Below are 23,022 nucleotides of genomic sequence, written 5' to 3' on the forward strand. Positions count from 1 at the left end.
TCGGTCAAGTTTCTACTAATTACTAAGGCTCAATCATATTCAGAAGGAGGATATTTTTGCAGAGCAGCATTTAGGAGTTTGGTAGCATGCAGAATTTGCAAGAAAAAGGAAACTCAAAGTCAGGAAGACTGATAAGTGACCCAGTCAACCTGAGTCCCTGGGCACCACACTTACTTTTTGCTTCAATAAAGTCTGCTTCAAAGCTATCTCAATCCTTCATCAAAGAGATTTCCAGAGCACTCCCAATGGGTTAACATAAATCTTACTGTTCTCACTCTTTTTTCCCCCCTTCCAAGTTGCCTTTCAAAAAAATCAGTCCTTGTGTCTCCATTTCTTTAAATCTTTTATCCTCGGGCCGCTACCAGTGGCCGTATGGATTACATATCAGCAGTTAAGAATATTCCACAAAGTCCTGGCTTGTTCTCACCCTGCAGTGCTTACAGTCACCGATTGTGATGAAAGGAATTTGAAAGGCACAGCCAGGCAATCCTTAACCGGCTCAGCACATTCCCTCTCTGCGGCTTATCGCGCTGTAGATGTTCTTTTGACCAGCCATCAGTCATGTTTGAAACTTTCCCGTGATTCCTGAGATATGAACCCCTTTGATAGAAGTTAACAATACAGCCCATGCAGCACGGGCTAAGGAAAATACTTTTGACTTCATGTTAAAGAAATGCTTTGTTCCAGCTCAGATTTTTATACTTTCTTAGTGTCTCCTTTCTCCTGGGTAGCCTCCATGGCCCCCCGCCAGGCAAGCCAAGTGTGAGCACCCACGGATGCTTAAGTGGCTGTCATAACCATAGAAGAAAGGCACCTAGAGGGAGATTGAGAGGAATAAAGAGGAGCAGAAAAAGAGGTGGAGCAGAGACAGAGGGAGACGAAAAGAAAATGAAAAGAGCATATCAAGTCGAAGACAGAAGGTTTTGAAATGTTTTGGGAAGCAGGAGGTTTGTTCGTTATTTGTATCTTACCGTATGTGATTCCTTCCTTGTTTTTAAAAATTTAGGCTTTAGGGGCACCTGGGTGGCTCAGTCAGTTAAGCGTCCGACTTCAGCTCAGGTCATGATCTCACAGTTTGTAGGTCTGAGCCCTGCGTTGAGCTCTCTGTTGTCAGCCCAGATCCTCTGTCACCTTTCTCTCTCTGCTCCCCCCACCCCCCGCGTGTACTCTTCCTCTCTCTTTCAAAAATAAATAAACATTAAAAAAAATAAATAAAAATTTAGGCTTTACTTTAAATTTTTTTAATGTTTATTTATTTTTGAGAGAGAGAGAGAGAGAAAGAGAGAGAGAGAGAGCACAAGCAGGGGAGGAGCGCAGAGAGAGAGGGAGACACAGAATCCGAAACAGGCTCCAGGCTCTGAGCTGTCAGCACCGAGCCTGACACGGGACTCGAACTCACAAACCGTGAGATCATGACCTGAGCCAAAGCCAGACGCTCAACCGACTGAGCCACCCAGGCGCCCCTAGGCTTTACTTTAAAAAATTTGAATTTTTATGCCTGGTTCAGGGTAGCGGGGCAGATAACTCTGCTATGCTGGTGAGAATTTAGCTCTGAGCTCTGGGGGCTAATATTTAAACATCAAAGAAGACAAGGAGCCCTCATAGCAATCAGGCAGACTTCATTTTCAGTTATTTTAACTGAAAGAGAAGAGAGGAGTCTTCTGCAAAATTATGGGGCCCTGGACCCCCATATTATCATGCATTATTGTGCATGGACGGGGTGTTGATTGCGCAGTGCTATGGGAAAGCTATTTATCAACTGAGCAACATAAAAATTAAGTGCCACCTACATCCCTGTGTTGAGGGTTGGAGATTGGAATTAAAATGTCACCCTTTCTTTTATCTTCAGCTGTGGTTTGGAGGCACTTCCCTGGAGGGTTGATTTGCTCCTTCTTTCTACTGCTTTGGAATAATTCCATTAAAAGTCTTTTGCTTACTCAAGTAAAACACCCTACCAAGTGAGTGGCATTTGGCAAACTCACTCCCTTTTCTTGATTATTCTGGTCTATTGATCTGTGTCTCTGGAGAAATTCTGGAAACTTCCAAGAAGTCTTTTGCAGTTTAAAATATTATCTCCCTGGCGATTAACTCAAATCAGAGGCTAATAAGATGAATTCCTTCCTTGCATTGGCGATCCCAGGTCTTCCTTCACGCCCATCAATCCTCCAGCTCTCAGAGACCTTAGAAATGAAGAAGTATATTTGTCACCAGTGGGTAGCAAGGCAGTGGAACAATTCAGATTGGCTAGACAGAAATAAATGCCTTTGCAGGAAAAGTAGAGGGTGCACAGTGGGTTGTAGGAAATTGGAAAGAGGGAATTTTGCATGGATATGGTGGAAAGATAAACCTCATTCTGACTCTAACCTCCTTTTTGTTTTTCCTTCCCCTCCCCCATGGGTTTCTGTTAAGTTTCTCAGGATCCACATAAGAGTGAAAATATATTCATCCTATCACTGGTAAATTCTGTGAGGTCTGGATCCAAATCATTTGCCACTGGGAGCAAGGGGAAAAAAATGAAAATGTCTTCCTTTGTACATTATTTAGGAAACATCATAATTGGCTTTTGAACTCCTGGAACACACAAAGAAAGAAGGCAGTAAGCTTTTTCAGAGAGTCTACTTTCTCCCGAAGAGCAGAGAGCAAAAAAATGAATGATGGGCTACTTCTAATTTATAATGATGGTTTCATCTCTTCCAGATATTACTTTAGTTCTTGGATGATCGCTTCTCCCCACCTGAATCCTGATTGCTTTTTAAAGATGAAAAAGATCACAGAGGCTATAGAGTCCATTTCTAGTCATTACAAGTTTGCAACGTACACATGGCTTCCGATACTAGTTTAAATTTCTTTGGATAATGAAAATTTTGGTTTTTATTTTTTTCTTTGATTCACAGCTTGATTGACAAACAAATGCTTATAAATAAAGCTGGCTCGTTCATATCTCTTTTTAAATTTTGTTTGTGCCGAAGCCCAGATTTCAGGTCTCCTCAACTAAGTTCTTTTGAACGTAACTAGTGGCTTACTTTATTAGAAGAAACCAAATAGGCAACGTGAGAAAGACTGCTAATACGTATATGTCTTACATAATAAGAACATAGGGTGGTTAGCAAGAAACATATAAAGTGTCTTATAATATTGAGGCGAGTTATCCTTTCGTGTTTGGTGTTGGACCTGGCACTTTTTGTTTTTTAATGTATGCTGTAGTTTTAGGTATTCTGAAGCTCTGACCACTTTCATTGATACTTACATAAAAAAAAAAAAAATTGGAATGCTCCCCAAAAGAAATGGTAATGTTTTATGCTACTTTTTTTAAGAAAGAGAATTTGATCTTTAGCAAAGAGCAAGGATAAAATCCATGTATTAATCATTCCCACTGCCTTTGTCCCAAATTTAAGATTATTGCTTCTCTCTCTGCTTCAACATCTTCTTTAACTGATGCTTCTTCTTTTAGACAGGGAAAAATAAGGATAAAGGGTAGAATACATGGGGACAAATTATAGGGCAAGATGTATTCATTCGCTAGGAGCAGGAACCATATCTTCTTTAGCATGGATTCCAGTCTCAGCCTGTCTCACTTTGCCAAATATTTAGAACAGCAGCTTGAATCAGAATCATTTGATTTTGTTGATGGGATAAATGAGTAAGAAGACAGAATTTGTAGGCAAGTCTAGACCAATAGTTTCTGGAGTGTGGTTCTGTGTAACCCTAGTCTAGATATATATCTCATGAAAGTATTCTGTAAAAAAAATTCTGGGTAGGAGAAAACAGATGGAAAAATATTACATATTATATTTGATTTAGGGGAGTCAAAATATACATTAGTATATTAAGGACTGTGAAAAAGTCCTATAGGAAAGAAATCTGTGGGACAGGAATAAACCCAAGGTTTTTTCCAATCTATTTGACCGTGGAAGTATTTTTCCTCTTTTTTGAAACTTCCCTCCTCTTAAGGTCTCACAGAACCATGCTCTGATTAATGTCCTGGATTAAGGTAGATTGGATTAAGATTGGAAAATCTTGTCTTCTTTGGGAACTGGATTCAAGATGTGTTTATTCTGAACATGCACAGTGCCTTCAGCTATCACAGGAAACCCCATTAGTAAGAAAAGGTAGCCAATGAAGTCAAAACCTTCATTTCCTATGAGGTCAGAAAATAATCAGTGGAAACAAAAATGTCAATGAAATATTGCTTTGAGAGGAACCAGATACAACTTGAAATATAAATGTCTATTATGGGAAGCAGTGGTTGGGTCTGCCTAAAATGTTTGCTGTTGAAGAGTCACAGGCTTAATATAATCTTCCAGAGAGAAACTGTGTGCTCTCCTGGAATGCTTAACAATTTGGCATGGGCAAGCAGTGTAGACTGATGATTTTATGTGTCTTTGATTTTTTCGTGTTTTTCTAGAGTCAGCGTGGACTGAAAGAATCAGGCCCCATAAATATTTTTTCTTATATTTGTAAGGCTCGTGAAGAGATTTACCATGAAGAGGCCAGTGTACCGTTTCCTGGGCAAGCTTTGTTGTGTCTTGCTCTGTTCTGAGCATCATTAGAGCCCTCGTTTGAGACAAATGGGCTCCATCATTTCTTCACCATTCAGGCCCGTAGGAGGAAGATGGCACGTGAGTGAAGCTTCGACATGGCAGTCACCTTCCCTTTATTTCTGCTCTCCCTTCTTTTTGGGTAATGAATCGGGGTGTCGTTAGCTGCCTGCCTTGTGTTCATCACTGTCAGTACTGGCAGGGTAACAGATAATGGCAGAGATTCAAGGCCACCCAGGGAATGAAGCCTGACAGGACCTCATTTATCACTCCCCTTTTAGGGGGTCTCTGTGGTAGAGCTAGCATCAAAGCTGTAATCGAAGCTCACCAGGTCGCACAGGGGCCAGGCAGGATTGCTCCGCCAAAAAGCAACTGGAGCTGTCAAATCTGTTTTGTAAATGAAGTGCTTTTCTAGAGACAGTGTTGTTTATAATTGTCATTCTGTACGTAGTCCCTCAATATCCAAGAGCTGTTCTCCATGTGCTCCCTCTCATTTCTTTCCGACAAATGAAACTTACATTCTGTAGAGAAAAGGTAAGCCAGAAAATGGATTTCTTTGACCTTGGCTATACCACAGCATACTCTAGTTCCGAGGTTTATCTTTTTGCCCTCAAGGATTTGAGTGTCACCTACTTGAGCAGCTCAATTATTGAGAGCAGGTGGGAACGGCCTGACTTGAGAACTGCCTCTTCCCTGGGCAAGTTTATTTCAAGGCTAACCTTCATCCATATATGTCAACAACTTCCAGGTTTATATAAGCAGCCAGCTCAGTCCTGTATTCTCCATTCCAGAACCATATGCCCAAGTCTCTACTTGGAGATTCCACAGGCCCCTCAGATCCATATCCCAGACAGGATAGATCATGTCGACTCCAAACCTGCTTCCCATCTGTATTCTCATCCTGAAGAAATGCACCATCTTCCAACAGGAGAAGAAAAGCATCCGAGATGCTTTGCTCATTTTTACCCTTCTCTAAAATCTAATCAAAACGAAATTTGTTGGAACCAATTCCTAAGTATCTCCTCCATCTCCTTGTTCCACCTAGATCTTTTCAATAGCTTTCTTATTGCTCTTCCTGCACTTACACAATCCCTCAATATTGAATGACCTGCCTGCCCTAGAAGATGCTAGTCCTTTAATGTTTCTGTGCCTTTTTGCATACTGTTTCCTCTTCCAGGAATGTTCTCCCAATACATGCTCACTCAGCAGATTCTATTCACTATTTAATTCTCAGTGCAGGGACTTTGTTATCTGTAAAAATGTCTCCAACTCTCTTCCAGTCATTTACTACTTGTTTTAAGGTTGTTGTTGTTGTTGTTATTGTTGTTTTTCTTTCATGCCTCCTTTCCACCCCGCTGCAAATGTTATTTACTGAGAGCTCCCAACTGTCAGGTACTGTATTAGTTTCTTTACATAGTTGTATTTAATTCCCAAGTTAGCCTGAATGATAGATACTGTGAGACCATTTGTACAGATGATGAAACCAAGGTTCAGACTGATTAAATAGTTTCCCCAAATTCATACATGTAGTAAACGGTGGTAATGAGCTTCACCTCCAAGCTGCTGCTCTTCCCATTGTTTTAAACTGTATCTGCTCATGCGTTGAGAATAAGCACTGTGTGTTTTTGTTTTCGTTTTCCGAGTGCTGAACACAGTGTTTGGTAGGATAGACATTCAACAGGTAGTTACAGAATGAATGAAACTCATAAAAGACTCCGTCTATTTATACCCACAAGGTACATTGTCTCTGTTTTTCACAACAACCCTGAATTACTGGCATTGATTTGCCCAATTTTTACAGCAGTGGAAACTGAAGCTCACGCAGTTAAATGACTTTGCTAAGGTCATATATGAGGCCGAGTCAACGCTTTCTTTCTCTATAGCCCATATTCTCAACACGGCACGCTAGCTTTCAAAGAGTGACTTCTCCGATGGCAATGAATGAATCGGCATCAAGAAAGGGATACAGAGAGATTAAGAGCGTATGATTCAGGTTCAAATGCATTCCTGTGCCCTTCAAGGCTTTCTGTAGTTTCATTATATTCTTTCCAGCCAGCTTTCTCTAACACAACTCTGAGACATCCATTTCCCTTCTGTTTAGTTAGACTAGCGTCTTCACGTGCCCTCTGACACATCATGCCTGTTTCTGATCTCCGATTTTACTCACACGCCTTCCACTGCCTGAAGTGCCCTTCTCTCCTGCTGCACCCAGCCAAATCCATACATCTCTCAAGGACAAGCAAGCTCAAGTTCCATCTCTTCTGTGAACTATTCCCCATAGCTCCATCCTGCCTGCCCTAACCAAACATAATGTTGTCCGCACCTTATATTTCGGCCTTGGTTACATAATTCAGTTGTGTTGCCGTATACTGTCTTGCATCCTGTAATTGCTTCAGCACCCAGGGTTTATTCCCAGGAATATTGCAAACTGCTTGACAGGAAGGACTGTGCTATATATTTCTTTTATATTCCCCACAGTGCATAGCACAATTCTAGGTGGGCCCTCAATAAATATTCATTGAGTTAAATCAAATATGGCACAGACTACATTTAAACCTTCACAAATTTTCTTTTCATAAATTATACAAGCCTAGACAAGAGGATTATTGCAGGGAACCAATGAATATACTCAGTCTGCGCAAGTACACATGAGATGGCAGGACCGCGATGCAGGCTCTTGGACAAAAAGGAGTGGGTAAAATGGGATTTGGTGCCACGGGTGGGAAGAGGAAGACTGTGCCGGATCAGAGAGGAGGGATGATAGTAGCTGCAGCAAGAGAAGTGAATGAGAGCTCACAACCCAGAAATGTGCCTCCATACCAGAGAGACTGCCAAGGACTTCTGTTTTTTGAAGTTCTTAACAAGTTAAATAATTTGACAATGTGTTCTTTTGTAGTCAGGAGATTTGCTAACCAAATATCTTGCTGGGTCAGCAAAATAACACTACTCTCAATCATTTCTGCGCAGGTGGAATGCAGCGTTTTCAGAGTTTTATTAATAAAAAAATACCTTCTATTTCTTTGCGCTGCTCCTGCTCCCAATGTTCTCTCCCTCTCTGTCTCTCTTCTCTCTTACTCACACACACACACACACACACACACACACACTCACACACACTCCCTCACACTTACACACTCACACAGACATGCATTGTCTCTTTCACTTGGATAGTCCTCCCTGAATATTTGGGATGATAATAGCCTCTCCTGAGTGACTAGATTCTTGAAAGATTTTGTGATTTTTTTTTTTAAACTTTCATCTTGGATATACATGTTTGAAGATATGGAGGCAGCTGGTGTGTGGAATTTGACTCATTAAAATGACATGACTCTAAAATAATCATTCAGACAAAAAATGACATTATATCAAACCATTCACAACCTTGATGTATCCCTGGGGATTTTTCAGCGTCCTTATTTTTTAAATATCTGGCTTTTTTCCCCCTCTCCTGACCTCATTCCTGTACTTGAAGCTTCTGGATTATTGCCAGGAACACTCTCTGAAACAGTACTGAGAAGATAGAAACCTAACATTCCAGAAGCACAGATTGGGATTAAATGGCAACTCAAGGGACTATTTTGTCCATTTCCTTGCTTTCTAAGGGGAGAGAAATCATAAAACATTTCCATTCACTTGATTGCAATTGAAAATCCTTAAATATCGGGGCGCCTGGGTGGCGCAGTCGGTTGAGCGTCCGACTTCAGCCAGGTCACGATCTCGCGGTCAGTGAGTTCGAGCCCCGCGTCAGGCTCTGGGCTGATGGCTCAGAGCCTGGAGCTTGTTTCCGATTCTGTGTCTCCCTTTCTCTCTGCCCCTCCCCTGTTCATGCTCTGTCTCTCTCTGTCCCAAAAATAAATAAATGTTGAAAAAAAAATTAAAAAAAAAAAAAAAGAAAATCCTTAAATATCTCCAGGGAAAAACATGCTACCACCTTACAAGGAAATAGTTTCTGATGTTCCATAAATGCTTTCAAATATTAAGAAATTCTTCTCTATAAGGCAATGTTTTTATATCTTCATCTCTCTTTCTTCTTTCTTCTCTTTTTGATTCTTGGTGCTTAATCATGAAGCAATGATTAGTTCCCATTTGAAAGCTTTCTGATTCCACTAAAGAAATAGTTTTTGGGAGGTAACAGACAAAAACTGGCTGTTTTTGGCTGGCTGGCCCATCCCAGACCCACATATCTCCACCTCCCAGCTGAGTGTGACCGTGTGACAAGGTTCTGGCCAATGAGTTTAAACAGAGGATGCTGTTTACAGACTTCTAGAAGGTAAGGCATTTGTGTTATTTAAGCTGCTAAGTTTGCGACAACTCGTTACAGTAGTAACAGGAAACGAACACACTAAGTTTGCTTGTTTTCCTACTTAACCTCTCTATTCTACACAGCTCCTCAGTGTCTCCCTCCTCTCCCCCCTTCACCTTGTGCTATGAGGACTATTAGTCTTTCTTATGAATCCATTAGAACTTTAGACAATAAACTAGAAATAGGCACTTAAATTCTTCTTTCTTTGGGTAATTGCTCTCAGGTTCCTATTAAATGTAGCCATTTTCACCATGAAGATGGCACTATTGAGCCCATTTAAGTTACATCTCTCATCACTTTGAACTTGGATTACTGTAGCAACCTTCTCAGTGTTCTCCATTCTATATTTTATCCCCCTAACTAGATACAACAGGTTTTTCTTTGTTTTTTGTTTTAAATGTTTATTCATTTTTGAGAGAGAGAGAGCCAGCAAGTGTGGGTGGGGGAGGGGCAGAGAGAGGGGGGACAGAAGATCTGAAGTGGACTCTGTGCTGACAGCAGCAGGGCCTATGTGGGGCTCGAACTCATGAACTGCGAGATCATGACCTGAGCCTAAGTTGGACGTTCAACTGACTGAGCCATCCAGGCGCCACATACAACAGATTTTTCTAATGTGCCACTTTTGTCATGCAATCCTTGATCAAGAATCTACACTGCTCCATTTCCTAATTAACAGAGACTCAGTCTTCTTTTGAGCCTTCATAATGTGATCCTACTTTGTATTTCCAACCAGAACTTAAACTTTCTGCTTGATTGGGTTACTCTTCTCTCCCATCTCCTATGTCATAACAAATCCTTGTCCAACCTGGAATGATCTTCTCTCATCTCTGTTTCTTTTTTCTTTCCTTTTCTCTTTTCTTTTCTTTTCTTTTCTTTTTTTTTCTTTTCCCTCCCTTCTTCCCTTCCCTTCCCTACCCTTCTTTTCCCTTCACTTCTCTCTCTCTCATCCCTACTTTCTTCCTCTTTCTTTCTTTCTTTCTTTCTTTCTTTCTTTCTTTCTTTCTCCTTCCTTCTTCCTTCCCTTCCCTTTCCTTCCTTTTTTCTTTTGTACTCGCTCTTACTCTCTCCCTTTCTTTCTCCACATCCCCACCCTTTTCTGGCTTTCCCTCACCTGATCACTGAACCATAGTTGGCACTACCTATGTGTTCTCTTTGTGAATTGAACATTATCATCTCCCCGTTGCCGTTTTTGCCTGTGATTTAGGACATAGCACAAGGTTATAATGCAGATGGGTTTATACTTAGTCAATCCCATTCTCTACTACATTCTATATTCCTCCCTCATTACCATGTAACCAATGCCAAAGAGTCTCTAAAGAGCTAACTGTGGATAGGGAGAGTGGATTTAGAAGCTGTTAATGGGACTAGATCTGAAACCTGGATGCAGTCAGGATTGTGTTCTACCTATCTGAGCAAATTGTCTCTGGAAGTGCTTGGCAAATACTGGAATTTTATTTGGCTACTTGATTGACTGAATAGTCTTTTTAGAATACTCCCGTTGTCTTCTCCATCACATCTAACTTTAAGTATGTAAACATCATCATCATTATCTAAAGTTTCCAGTATTTTCTTAAAAATGTAACCCACATACTGGGTCTGAAACTTCCAGCCTGCTGAGAGTCATCTGTTTTGATATTTAAATAAAATTTGGCTTATGTGCCCATCCCAGTGAGAAACTCAATGGTTCTTCCATTATCTCTGGGATTTTAGGGAAGTGACATTTTTTGTAATTGCTTCTGGCTGTGAGTTCCTGCTTTAAGTTCCTATTTGATTTCCAGTCTGCATTTTTGCCCTCTTGGATACTTTTTTCCCCCCTGAACAATGTTATTCTGCTGTATACTTAAATTTTTTTTTTGGCATGTGTTTATTTATTTATTTTTTGAGAGAGAGAGAAGGAGGGAGACAGAGAGAGAGAGACAGAGACAGAGAGAGAGAAAGACAGAGAGAGAGAGAGAGAGAGAGAGAGAGAAATCCCAAGGAGGTTCCACACGGCCAGTGCAGAGCGTGATGAGGGGCTTGAACTCACGATCATGACTTGAGCCAAACCAAGAGTCAGATGCACAACTGACTGAGCCACCCAGGCGCCCCTATCCTGCTGCATATTACTCTTAGTCAATGTGTTTTCTCCCCAAAGTCCCACCAAATTAAGATGCTGTGTATTTCAGACTTTACTGAAAATTTGGGAGTTGATGGTCGTTGACCCGGAAGGTAAGAGAGAGGGTCTGTGTTCATTGCTTTTATTAAAAGCATATTAGACGTTCCTCTTCTACCATTCAGATATATCTGTCTTAAAAAAATTACTGGTCATTTATTTTACCATGCCAGGAACATCATTCTCTTCTTTAATTTCTTCTCTTTCCACTTCGATTATGATTCCTGTCCATTTCTGGGGGAAAACCATTTAGATATTCTTTTGTCTTGTGTTAGAGGATTCAAGCCAAGCCTGTGAGCTTCAAGTTTATCACCAAACATGTCTATTTAGGTGTGTTCCTAAACAAAGATGGTTTCTTCCTTGAGAAAAGTTCTGCTAGCAATGCATTAGCTTTTTTATCTTCTGTGAATGGAGAACATAAATCAGAATTAATTGTGAAAACTGTAAAATGTTACTACTCCATTCTTTGGGTATTTGGATTGTGAATGATTCTTTCTTTCTTCTTTCTTTTTTTAAGGACTTTTTATTTTTAAAGCTTTCTATAATGAATATGTTTCTTTGCAACTAGAGAAAAGTAAATAAGCCACTTTGATCAAAACAAATACAAATGAAAGGAAAATTATTAAAATCCATCAATATATACGTATTTATTTATATTTTGAAATATTTATGTATCCTTTAGTTTTAGCATCTAAACTTCTAAAAGAGGGTAGCTTTTAAGCAAGTTTCTTACAAGAACCTAATGCACTGTGGTTCTCTGATAAATGTGAAATGATATCTACTTGATTCACTCCCTCAGCTGACATATTGGCACTGCTTCAAGACATTAAACCATTTTATGGGGAAACTTGATGGGTACAAGTTATTGCCCCATTATCAGTGTAAGTCACAGAATAAAATACCTTTCAGTTGGGCCCATGGGAATGAGGCCTGTAGAGCAAGAATAACTTTGAAGAGAAGGAGCCAAAGTGACCAAAATGGACACCAAAGTATCAAAGGCACACAAATATTAGAAAAAGAGATGAGGAGACACAGCAAGATAATGACTATGGAACACAGGCCTTTTAGGCCAAAAATTTTGTTTCCTATTTCATCCCTGCTGCTATCACTCTGTTAAATCAACAGTTCAGTTGGGCCAGCTGTTCTAGTGATAAAGCTTTAAATAAGGATATTGAAATCACCGAGACAAATGATGGAGTCATCCTTTACCATAATATATTTTCATAATGCCTAACAGTCCCCCATTTAATCAAGAGATTGGCAGGACAGGGAACAAGTTGATAATTTGCAGTTGGGATGTAATAAAAATGTTATAATTCATGGACGAGACACCCAGACTGCATTATGTATTATGAGTTTAACTTGACTTATAACTCTTTCTGGAATTTAAACTGTCATATCCAACCATATGCGTTGACTTTTATAGTGATTTAATGAGTTGTTTGGTGAAAATAAATGTTGACAAAGTTACAAAATTTTCTTTCTTTCTTCTTCTTTTTTTTCTAATGCTTGTTTTCTCTTTGGATACCAGAGTTGGCTGCTTTACAATAATCCAAGAGTTTCTCTATCCTCATAATCTATGGACAGGATCTTGACCTTGGATGGGTTTTACATGCTTGATCTTGGTGGATGGATCATGGCAAAGAGAGCTTAAGAGAACATGGTGATTAACCTATGGTGGCAGCAAAATAATAGTGTACATTTGGAAATAATAATTCTTTATGTCTGGAGTGTAGGCTGATTCCCCAGGAAAGTGTCTCATCTTCAGGATATGGTTTGACTTCAGCTTAGTTTTGCTGAGAGGCCATGTTGCAGCAATTCAAATTGCTGGTCCTGATGCTGAATTTGCAGGGTGAATGATTATCTTGTAAAAAATAGCTTAATTCCAATGGACTCTCAAGGGAGAATCTCAGCTACTGGATTGATGCCGTGGATACTGAAAGAAATGAAATAATGCCAAATTGTAGTAGTAGTGTAGCAAAGAATCTTATCAAATGAGCTGTAATTTGAGCAGGCACACATTATACACTCATTAAGAAAAGTGAGGAACAAGTAATTGGCTTATTATGTACTCTCTAATTGGTTCAACTAACTTTTAGTTACGGCATAAGGGAATAGATGGGGAATCCTGTTTTGGGATTTGGCCAGGCCAGAGAGACCTCATGAAATTTCCCTACATGATAAAAATGATTACATGTACCACCATTTAGCAAACATAATAAGGAAATAACCCATAATCTATTAAGAGCTGCCTAACCATCCTCACTGTGTGGTCAATGAGCCGGCATGAATGTAAAACTCCCTGGGAATAAAGTGATCTGATGTGTGAGAGGGAATGACCTCCTTTAGGGCACCTAGTACCCTGAAGAGTGATTTACTCTCTTGTCCTACAAAAAGCCATTTACCTCGGGGGGGGGGAGGTGACATTTTTCTTACCCATGAATTTCACCCTAGCTGCTACTGTTATCTGCATATATACAAGTAAGTGGAAATTTGAGGTAATTACCTAGATCATATGGACCCCTAAAACACTTTTTCTTCAATTGTTTAGACATTTCAGTCAAATGGGTTCTGGCCTAAGTGGTGATTACCTTAATTTTGTGTTTCACTTTGAACATGGGGACTAGACTATGTCCGAGGAGGGAAATATATCAAAGTTATAGAAGGAAACATTTTCCAAAGTGTTTGAGATAATCCATAGTACAAAAGAAAATTTGCTTGTGAAATGCAGCCCAATGACAACTGATGCATTTTTATCTTTCAACAGTTATTATTTAAGGCCAGGTTTTAATATTAGATCAATAAACAAAAAATAAATAATGGCTATACATAAATAAAAAATGGCTTATTATCTGAATGCAAAAAAATGGAGTCTAATATTTTTAGCAGCAAAACCTGACCACCTTGTACCGTGTCCACTGCCAATACCTTGCTTAAGGAACCACTGTCTCACACCTGTATCATTGCAAGTCTCTAAACCAGTCTCCTGCTTCCACCCTCCATCTGGCTGTGGTGCTTCTGCTTTTCACACAGCAGCCAGAGTTTTTCTATAAAATTCAAGTCAGTTTTGTCATTTCCTTACATGGAAAAATTCTTCATGTCTTCCCATTTTACTCAGAGTAAAGACCATGGTCTTCTTTGGCCTATTGCCAAAGGCTTTGTGAGATTGGTTTCTAGCAAATTCTTTGCCCTCTTTTTGAGTTCTTGCCACTGTTCTAACCACACTGGTTTCCTGGTCATTTGCTGACCACATGAAGTACCCTCTTCCCTTGTGATCTTTGTCCTTGCTATTTCTTCCACCTGGAAGGCTCTTGCCTTTCTCCATGACTCATTTGCTCCAGAATCTCTGCACAAATGGCCTCTCTTATCAGAGAAGACTTTTGTGGCCACTTGCCATAAAATAAATGATATTCTTAATACTCGTTCCTTTCCCTTATTCTTCTTCGTAGAATTATCATCACCTAATATTTCCTGTATTTATCCCTTGATTTGTGTATTGCCAGGCTGCCTTTGCCCCTAAACATATATACAAGGGCAGAGATGTTATATTGTTGTTTGTTTTTCATGGCATATTGAATTTTCCAAGATGGCCACAAAAGCTCTGGTCTTTTTAGAATGTGATGTTGACATTCTCTCACTGAGAGATGTGTGTGTGTGTGTGTGTGTGTGTGTGTGTGTCTATGCTTCTTCTTCACTAATCTTGGCAGGCCTGTGACTACTGACTGAGGTGATGCTATGTGATTTCCAAGGTTAACTCATAAAAGGCAATATGGCTTCCTCCTGGTCCTTTGGGATCCTTAGCCTTGGAACTCTGCTGCCATGCTGTGAGGAAACACAGACTACAAAAATGGATTGATACATTGATACATTGATAATTGATACAGTGACACCCCTAGCTAAGGTCCAGCATTAATTACCAGACATATCATTCAGAAGGCTTTGAGAAGGCTTTCATATCATTGAGAGGACTCCAGGTCCCAGTCACCATCTGACTGAAATTGTATCAGAGACCCCAAGAGACAACTACCTAGGTTATCCTAGTCAACCTCCAGAACTATGTTGTATAATAATAAAATTATTGCTATTTTATAAGCCACTATATTTTGGGATATGTCATTTAGCAGTGATAGACATCCAGAACACTCCTATATCCCCATAGCCTACAATAGAGCCTGAAACATACTTCCCCAATAACTATTTTCTGATGAGCCAATGGTGCAGAACTCGAACTGAAAGTATACTGGTTTCTTGTTGGAGACTTCTTCCAGTCCTCTCTAACTGAATGGTAACTCTTGATTAATTGATGTATATATTGTTCATCCTCTGTGTATTTGGAAATTTCAAGTCAGCAATTTTTCTTTGAATTTTTAAATAAATAAAAGAATAGACAACTTAGAAGAGTTGAATAAAGGAAGGTAAACTTAAGAGGAGGCTTAAATTGTCTTTTTCTCGCCTTTTTTTTTTTTTGGTGATTCCATTATATACATATACATCTTCAACAGAGAGAATGATAGTAAGTCTAGAAAAAGGCTTTCATGATCAAAAAGCTAAGGTCTTTGTATAACTGTTGATTGCTGTTATCCTTGCTGTATCACTTCCTAGTTTAATTGCTAATCATGACTCACACAGGGAATAGAAAAGCTCTAGCCTATTTTACATTTTATATTATTAGTACAGTAGAATTTCAGACAAAAGCAAAAGGTAACAAGGAAACAATAGCTTTGAATGACACACTGGACCAGATGGACTTAACAGATATATTCAGAACATTTCATCCTAAATCAGCGGAATATACATTCTTCTCCAGTGCACATGGAAAGTTCTCCAGAATAGATGACATACTGGGACACAAATCAGCCCTCACCAAGTATAAAAAGATCAAGATCATACCATGCATATTTTCAGAATACAATGCTGTGAAACTCGAAATCAACCACAAGAAAAAATTTGGAAAGATAACAAATATTTGGAGACTAAAGGACATCCTCCTAAAGAATGAATGGGCTCACCAAGAAGTTAAAGAGGAAATTAAAAAGCACATGGAAACCAATGAAAACAATAACACCATAGACCAAAACCTGTGGGACGCAGCAAAGGTGGTCATAAGAGGGAAGTATATAGCAATCCAGGGCTTCCTAAAGAAGGAAGAAAGGTCTCAGGTACACAATCTAACCTTACACCTTAAAGATATGGAAAAAGAACAGCAAATAAGACCCAAAACCAGCAGAAAACAGGACATAATAAAGATTAGAGCAGAAATCAATGCTATCGAAACCAAAAAACAAACAAACAAACAAACAAACAAACGAAAAAACACCAGTAGAAGAATCAATGAAACCAGAATCTGGTTCTTCGAAAGAATTAACAAAATTGATAAACCACTAGCCTGTTTGATCAAAAAGGAAAAGGAAAAGACCCAAATAAATAAAATCAAGAATGAGAGAGGAGAGATCACAACCAACACAGCAGAAATAAAAACAATAATAAGAGAATATTATGAGCAATTATATGCCAATAAAATGGGCAATCTGGAAGAAATGGAAAAATTCCTAGAAACATATAAACTACCAAAACTGAAACAGGGAGAAATAGAAAATTTGACCAGACCCATAACCAGTAAAAAAAATCGAGCTAGTAATCACAAATTTCCCAAAAAACAAGAGTCCAGGGCCAGATGGATTTCCGGGGGAATTCTATCAAACATTTAAGGAAGAGTTAACACATATTCTCTTGAAGCTGTTCCAAAAAAATAAATGGAAGGAAAACTTCCAGACTCTATGAAGCCAGCATTACCTTGATTCCAAAACCAGACAAAGATCCCACTAAAAAGGAGAACTGTAGACCAATTTCCCTGATGCACATGGATGCAAAAATCCTCAACAAGGCATTAGCCAACTGGATCCAACAATACACTAAAAAAATTATTCACCACGACCAAGTGGGATTTATACCTGGATTGAACCAGTGGGACTGGTTCAATATCCACAAAACAATCAATGTGATACATCACATTAATAAAAGAAAGGACAAGAACCACATGATCCTCTCAATAGATGCAGAGAAAGCATTTGACAAAATACAGCATCCTTTCTTGATAAAAACCCTCAAGAAAGTAGGGATAGAAGGATCATAACTTGAGATCATAGAAGCCATATATGAACGACCCAATGCTAATATCATCCTAAATGGGGGAAAAACTTTCCCCCTATGGTCAGGAACAAGATGGGGATGTCCACTCTTGTCAAGGTTATTCAACAAAGTATTGGAAGTCAGCCTCAGCAATCAGACAACACAAAGAAATAAAAGGCATCCAAATCAGCCAGGAGGAGGTCAAACTTTCACTCTTTGCGGATGACATGATACTCTATATGGAAAACCCAAAAGTTTCCACCAAAAAACTGCTAAAACTGATCCATGAAGTCAGAAAAGTTGCAGGATATAAAATCAATGCACAGAAATTGGTTGCATTCCTATACACTAATAGTGAAGCAACAGAAAGAGAAATCAAGGAATTGATTTCATTTACAATTGCACCCAAACCCATAAAATACCTAGGAATAAATCTAACCAAAGAGGTGAAAAATCTATACACTGAAAACCATAGAAAGCTTATGAAAGAAATTGAAGAAGACCCACACAAAAAAGGAAAAATATTCCATAGTCCTGTATAGGAAGAACAAATGTTGTTAAAATGTCAATACTACCCAAAGCAATCTACATATTCAATGCAATACCTGTCAAAATCACACCAGCATTCTTCACAGAGCTAGAAAAAATAATCCTAAAATTTGTATGGAACCAGAAAAGACCCTGAATAGCCAAAGCAATCTTGAAAAAGAAAACCAAAGCAGGAGGCATCACAATCCCAGACTTCAAACTGTATTACAAAGCTGTAATCAAGATAGTATGGTACTGGCACAAAAACAGACACTCAGATCAATGGAACAGCATGGAGAACCCAGAAATGGACCCACAAATGTATGGCCAACTAATCTTTGACAAAGCAGGAAAGAATATCCAATGAAATAAAGACAGTCTCTTCAGCAAGTGTTGCTGAGAAAACTGGACAGCGACATGCAGAAAAATGAACCTGGACCACTTTCTTACACCATACACAAAAATAAACTGAAAATGGATGAAAGACCTAAATGTAAGACAGGAAGACATCAAAATCCTTGAGGAGAAAGTAGGAAAAAACCTCTTTGACCTTGGCTGCAGCAACTTCTTACTCAACACGTCTCTGGAGGCAAGGGAAACAAAAACAAAAATGAACTATTGGGACCTCATCAAAATAAAAAGCTTCTGCACAGCGAAGGAAACAATCAGCAAAACTAAAAGGCAACAGACAGGATGGGAGAAGATATTTGCAAACAATATATCAGGTAAAGGCTTAGTATCCAAAATCTATAAAGAACTTCTCAAACTCAACACCCAAAAAACAAACAATCCAGTGAAGAAATGGGCAAAAGACATGAATAGATACTTCTCCAAAGAAGACATCCAGATGGCCAAGCGACACATGAAAAATGGTCAACATCATTCATCATGAGGGAAATACAAATCAAAACCACAGTGAGATACCACCTCACACCTGTCGGAATGGCTAACATTAACAACTCAGGCAACAACAGATGTCGAGGATGCGGAGAAAGAGGATCTCTTTTGCACTGCTGGTGGGAATGCAAACTGCTGCAGCCACTCTGGAAAACAGTATGGAAGTTCCTCAAAAAACTAAAAATAGAACTACCCTATGACCCAGCAATTGCACTACTAGGTATGTATTTATCCAAGGGATACAGGTGTGCTGTTTTGAAGGGACACATGCACCCCCATGTTTATAGCAGCACTATCAACAATAGCCCAAGTGTGGAAAGAGCCCAAATGTCCATCGATGGATGAATGGATAAAGAAGATGTGGTATATATATATGATGGAGTATTACTCGGCAATCAAAAAGAATGAAATCTTGTCATTTGCAACTACATGGATGGAACTAGAGGGTATTATGCTAAGCAAAATTAGAGAAAGACAAATATCATATGGCTTCACTCATATCAGGATGTTAAGGTACAAAACAAATGAACATAAGGGAAGGGAAGGAAAAATAATATAAAAACAGGGAGGGGGACAAAACATAAGAGACTCTTTTTTTTTTTAAATACATTTATTTTTTTAGTGTTATTTATTTATTTATTTATTGAGAGAGAGAGAGACAGAGTGTGAGCAGGGGAGGGACAGAGAGAGAGGGAGAGATAGAATCTGAAGCAGCTCCAGGCTCCAAGCTGTCAGCACAGAGCCTGACGTGGGGCTCAAACTCATGAACCGCAAGATCATGACCTGAGCTGAAGTCGGAAGCTTAACCAACTGAGCCACCCAGGCGCCCCAAGCATAAGAGACTCTTAAGTATGGAGAACAAACAGAGTGTTACTGGAGGCGTTGTGGGAGGGGGGTGGGCTCAATGGGTAAGGGGCATTAAGGAATTGACTCCTGAAATCATTGTTGCACTATATGCTAAGTTGGATGTAAAGTAAAGAAATAAATGAAAAAAAAAAAAAAAGAAAACACTTAAAAAAAAAAAAAGGAAAAGGTAAACCAAAGCAAAAAGCAAAAAAAAAAAAAAGAAAGAAAGAAAGAAAGGAAGCTGGCTTTCAAAATCACCATAATTTGCACAAAGTCAAATAGTTTTATGATGGGCTCTTTCCAAAAAGAAAGACCTATTACACCTGGGCTGTATTGTTTTCCTTTTCACTACCCAGTGTCAAAGCAATGGGGTGTTCTCAGATGCAACCCTTAAAAATGTCACCTATCTCCAAACTTAAAAGTCATCCAACCAGATTCTGTCACTTGACTTCATACACAAAGGAGTCAAGCTTCTGTTTGGGGCAGTTCCAAAGAGGTCTGCAAATGGCATTTCTTTCTTCATTCTTTGATACAGAATTGCTCATCTTCTGGCAGGACTCTGTATGACAGACAGCTTCTCTGTCACCCATCTGGTTGTTCAAGCATGTGACTTGGGCTTGGTGGAGGTGAGGTAAAGGGACAGGGCTAGCCGCAGTTCTTTTTCTTTGCAAACATGCAGGAGAAACAAAGGAAATGGCTGTCTCATTACCATCTCATCCTGAAATGTGTAAATGACCCATGTCTGGGTGGCTCAGAGAGGAAACCCAAAGACTGAGGTTAGCTACCTCAGGATGGGGATACCGTCACATAACTAACGGTTTCCAAATCTGCTGCTTTCCCAACTTCAGCTCTGGGGGGAGTGGAGCTCTTCTGGCAGGGCTCCAGATGTGTTCCGTGGCCCTTCGTGTCTCTAATCTTGATGATCTTCTGTCTTACTCCTAGAGGCTGGCAGCAAGTTTGCAAAACAGCATGAATGAATAAAGTCACATTAGAAATGTAGTGTGGGCTTAGGGTAGAACACAAGGAGTCAGAATCCAAGTGCTCGTGCTCAGGGACTGTAAGGCTGTGGCACAAATCTAGGGATGTGGGTCACTCAGGCCCCACTAGCCATCCCAGCTGGCTCTCATGGAGTAGAGACAAACCTTTCCTACCAAGCTCTGCATTGTTTTTGTTGCCGGTCCCCATTTTTTTTTAACTACTAAGTTTTGGGGTGGTTTGTAATGTGGCAAGAAATATTGGAATGCCATTCCCAGTCCTGCCTCCCTGAGGAAAGCACATTTGACCATTTTCTTTTTGGTGTTTCCTGGTGGCTGCTGACAAATAGCTAAAGGCATTTTCTATTTCTGATTTATTAATTGTACGTATTGTATCTTGGTTTTATCCTATGGTAAGCAAACGCTACCGAAGTAAAATTTTATTTTAATTGAAGTGTTTTCTTTGTTTTTAAGACAAGGAGAATGATAAGGCTTATGGCAGAAGAGCCCTATACCCCACGCCGTTAATTTCTGCTCCCCCAGAGTCAACTGCTCCCAAATCTGTTAGCTCTTCTTATCTTGGTATTAACCTTTGGATTTCTCTGTAACATACTTGCACTGAAATGTTTTGATCTTTATATTTGACACATTACCTATTGACTTCCTACTACAGAAGCTAAGTTTCAGCTTCCTTAAATGGCACATCCTACCAGTACCCACTCCCTGCTATGCACACTCTCATTTCTTCGTACTCTCAGTAGAATTATTACAATTTTGGTGTAAATCAGTATCTGATGTCTACGTGACTATGACTTGGTAAACAGTTGGGCTACATATGTACTTTAGTTACATTTCCTTTCTTGAATAATCTCTTTTTCCCCTAGAGTTAATAATTATTCCAATTTTTCTTCCGCTCAACTTTTTGTGTACCTGTGAATAATTCAATCTGAAATGAAACTGTTTGTGATCGTGTATAGTCACATTGAAGTAAATGAATTCACATTTCTCTATCAAAAAAGATGCATAAGACAATAATATCAGTTCCGATTTTTTTTAGGGGACAGGGAGATATCCTTCCTGGAGTCCTATGGCTTCCTGCTCTAACCTGGGCTGGATGCTAAGATTGCTACAGGGCTGTTGTGCTGGGGCTTTCTTATATTAGGAATTTCTTTCACTTCTCTTCTGGGTTGGATTCCCTGCATATTAGTTGTCTATCACCGTGTAGCAAATCATGCCAAAACTTAGCAGCTTAAAACAATAAACATTTATTTTCTTACAGTTTCTGTGGGTCATGAATCCAGGAACAGCTTAGCTAGGTGGTTCTAGTTCAGGCTTTCTCATGAGTCTGCAATTATCTGAAGCTTGGCTAGGGTGGGAGAATCTGCTTCTAAACTTACTCTTGTGGCTCTTGGCAGGAAGATTCAATCTCTCACCAGATGGACCTCTATAGGGGCTGCTCATCATGGTAGCTGGCTTCCCCAGGGTGACTGGCTTAAGAAAGAGCCCAGGAGAGCTACCGAGATAGAAGCCTCAGTGTCTCTTATAACCTAATCTCAGAAGTGAAAGATTATTACTTCTGCCCTATTATATTGGTCACACAGACTAATCTTTGTCCAACATGGGAGGTAACTGTACAAGGATGTGAATCCCAGGAAGAGGGGCTCATTTGGGTCCAATTTGAAGACTGGCTACCACATCTTCTATCCTGGATTCTGTGTTTTTTTCTGTTTGGTTGACTCATTCCTTTTGGTGGATTCCATTTTCAGGCAATATCCTGAAAAAGTTTGGCTGGGAAATAATCTTTCTCAGACTTTGCATTTGTGAACATGTCTTTAATCTATTCTCATCCCTGAATGATGGTTTGGGTTTAGAATTCTAGGTTGATATTATTGTTCTTCATAATTTTGAAGGCATTGTTCCATTATCATTATCGTAGTTTTCAGCACTATTATTGTCAAGCTAATGCCATTCTGAATCTCCATTGTTGTGTGTTTCCCCTGTTCTTAGGTTTTAAAGCTTTAATCCTTTGCCTTTATCCTTTGTATTCTGGAGCTTCGTATCTGAGGGTGCATGCTTGTGCATGTGCGTGTGTGTGTGTGCGTGTGTGTGTGTGCGTGTGTGTGTGTTTTTCATATACCAAGCTTCATTGTGGCGCTTGCCTGGGCTTCGCCTCTCACTAAATTGCCAACATAGAGATAGTCGCTTGATTTTGGCAGCTAAGAGAGAGGACCTAAGAGTAGGAATTTTACTGCTTCATAGGCAGACTTTTCTGGATGTGTGATGGGCTCTTTCATATTGGGAACTCAAGCTCTTTAATTCCGTGAAGTTTTTATGTATTGGATAATTTTCTCAGTTATCTCTTGTTGGGGGTCATATTTGTTGCATGTTTAACCTGTATTGATTCCCTGGTTTCCTTAGTATTATTTGTTTCTATTTTCTATCAATTTTTCTGTGATCTACTTTCTGAAGGATTTCCTCAGCTGGATCTTATAAAACTTTTATTGATTGTTAAATTTCTGCTTTGATATTTTTAACTTTCAAGAAGGTCTTTGTTGTTTGATGAGTGTTTCTTTCTTTTCTTTTCTTTTCTTTTCTTTTCTTTTTTTTTTTTTGCACTTTGATTCCACTATATCATTTGGTCTGTTTTTTTCTTCC

Source organism: Prionailurus bengalensis, chromosome B1 (assembly GCF_016509475.1).
Source record: "Prionailurus bengalensis isolate Pbe53 chromosome B1, Fcat_Pben_1.1_paternal_pri, whole genome shotgun sequence".
NCBI classification, from domain to species: Eukaryota; Metazoa; Chordata; class Mammalia; order Carnivora; family Felidae; genus Prionailurus; species Prionailurus bengalensis.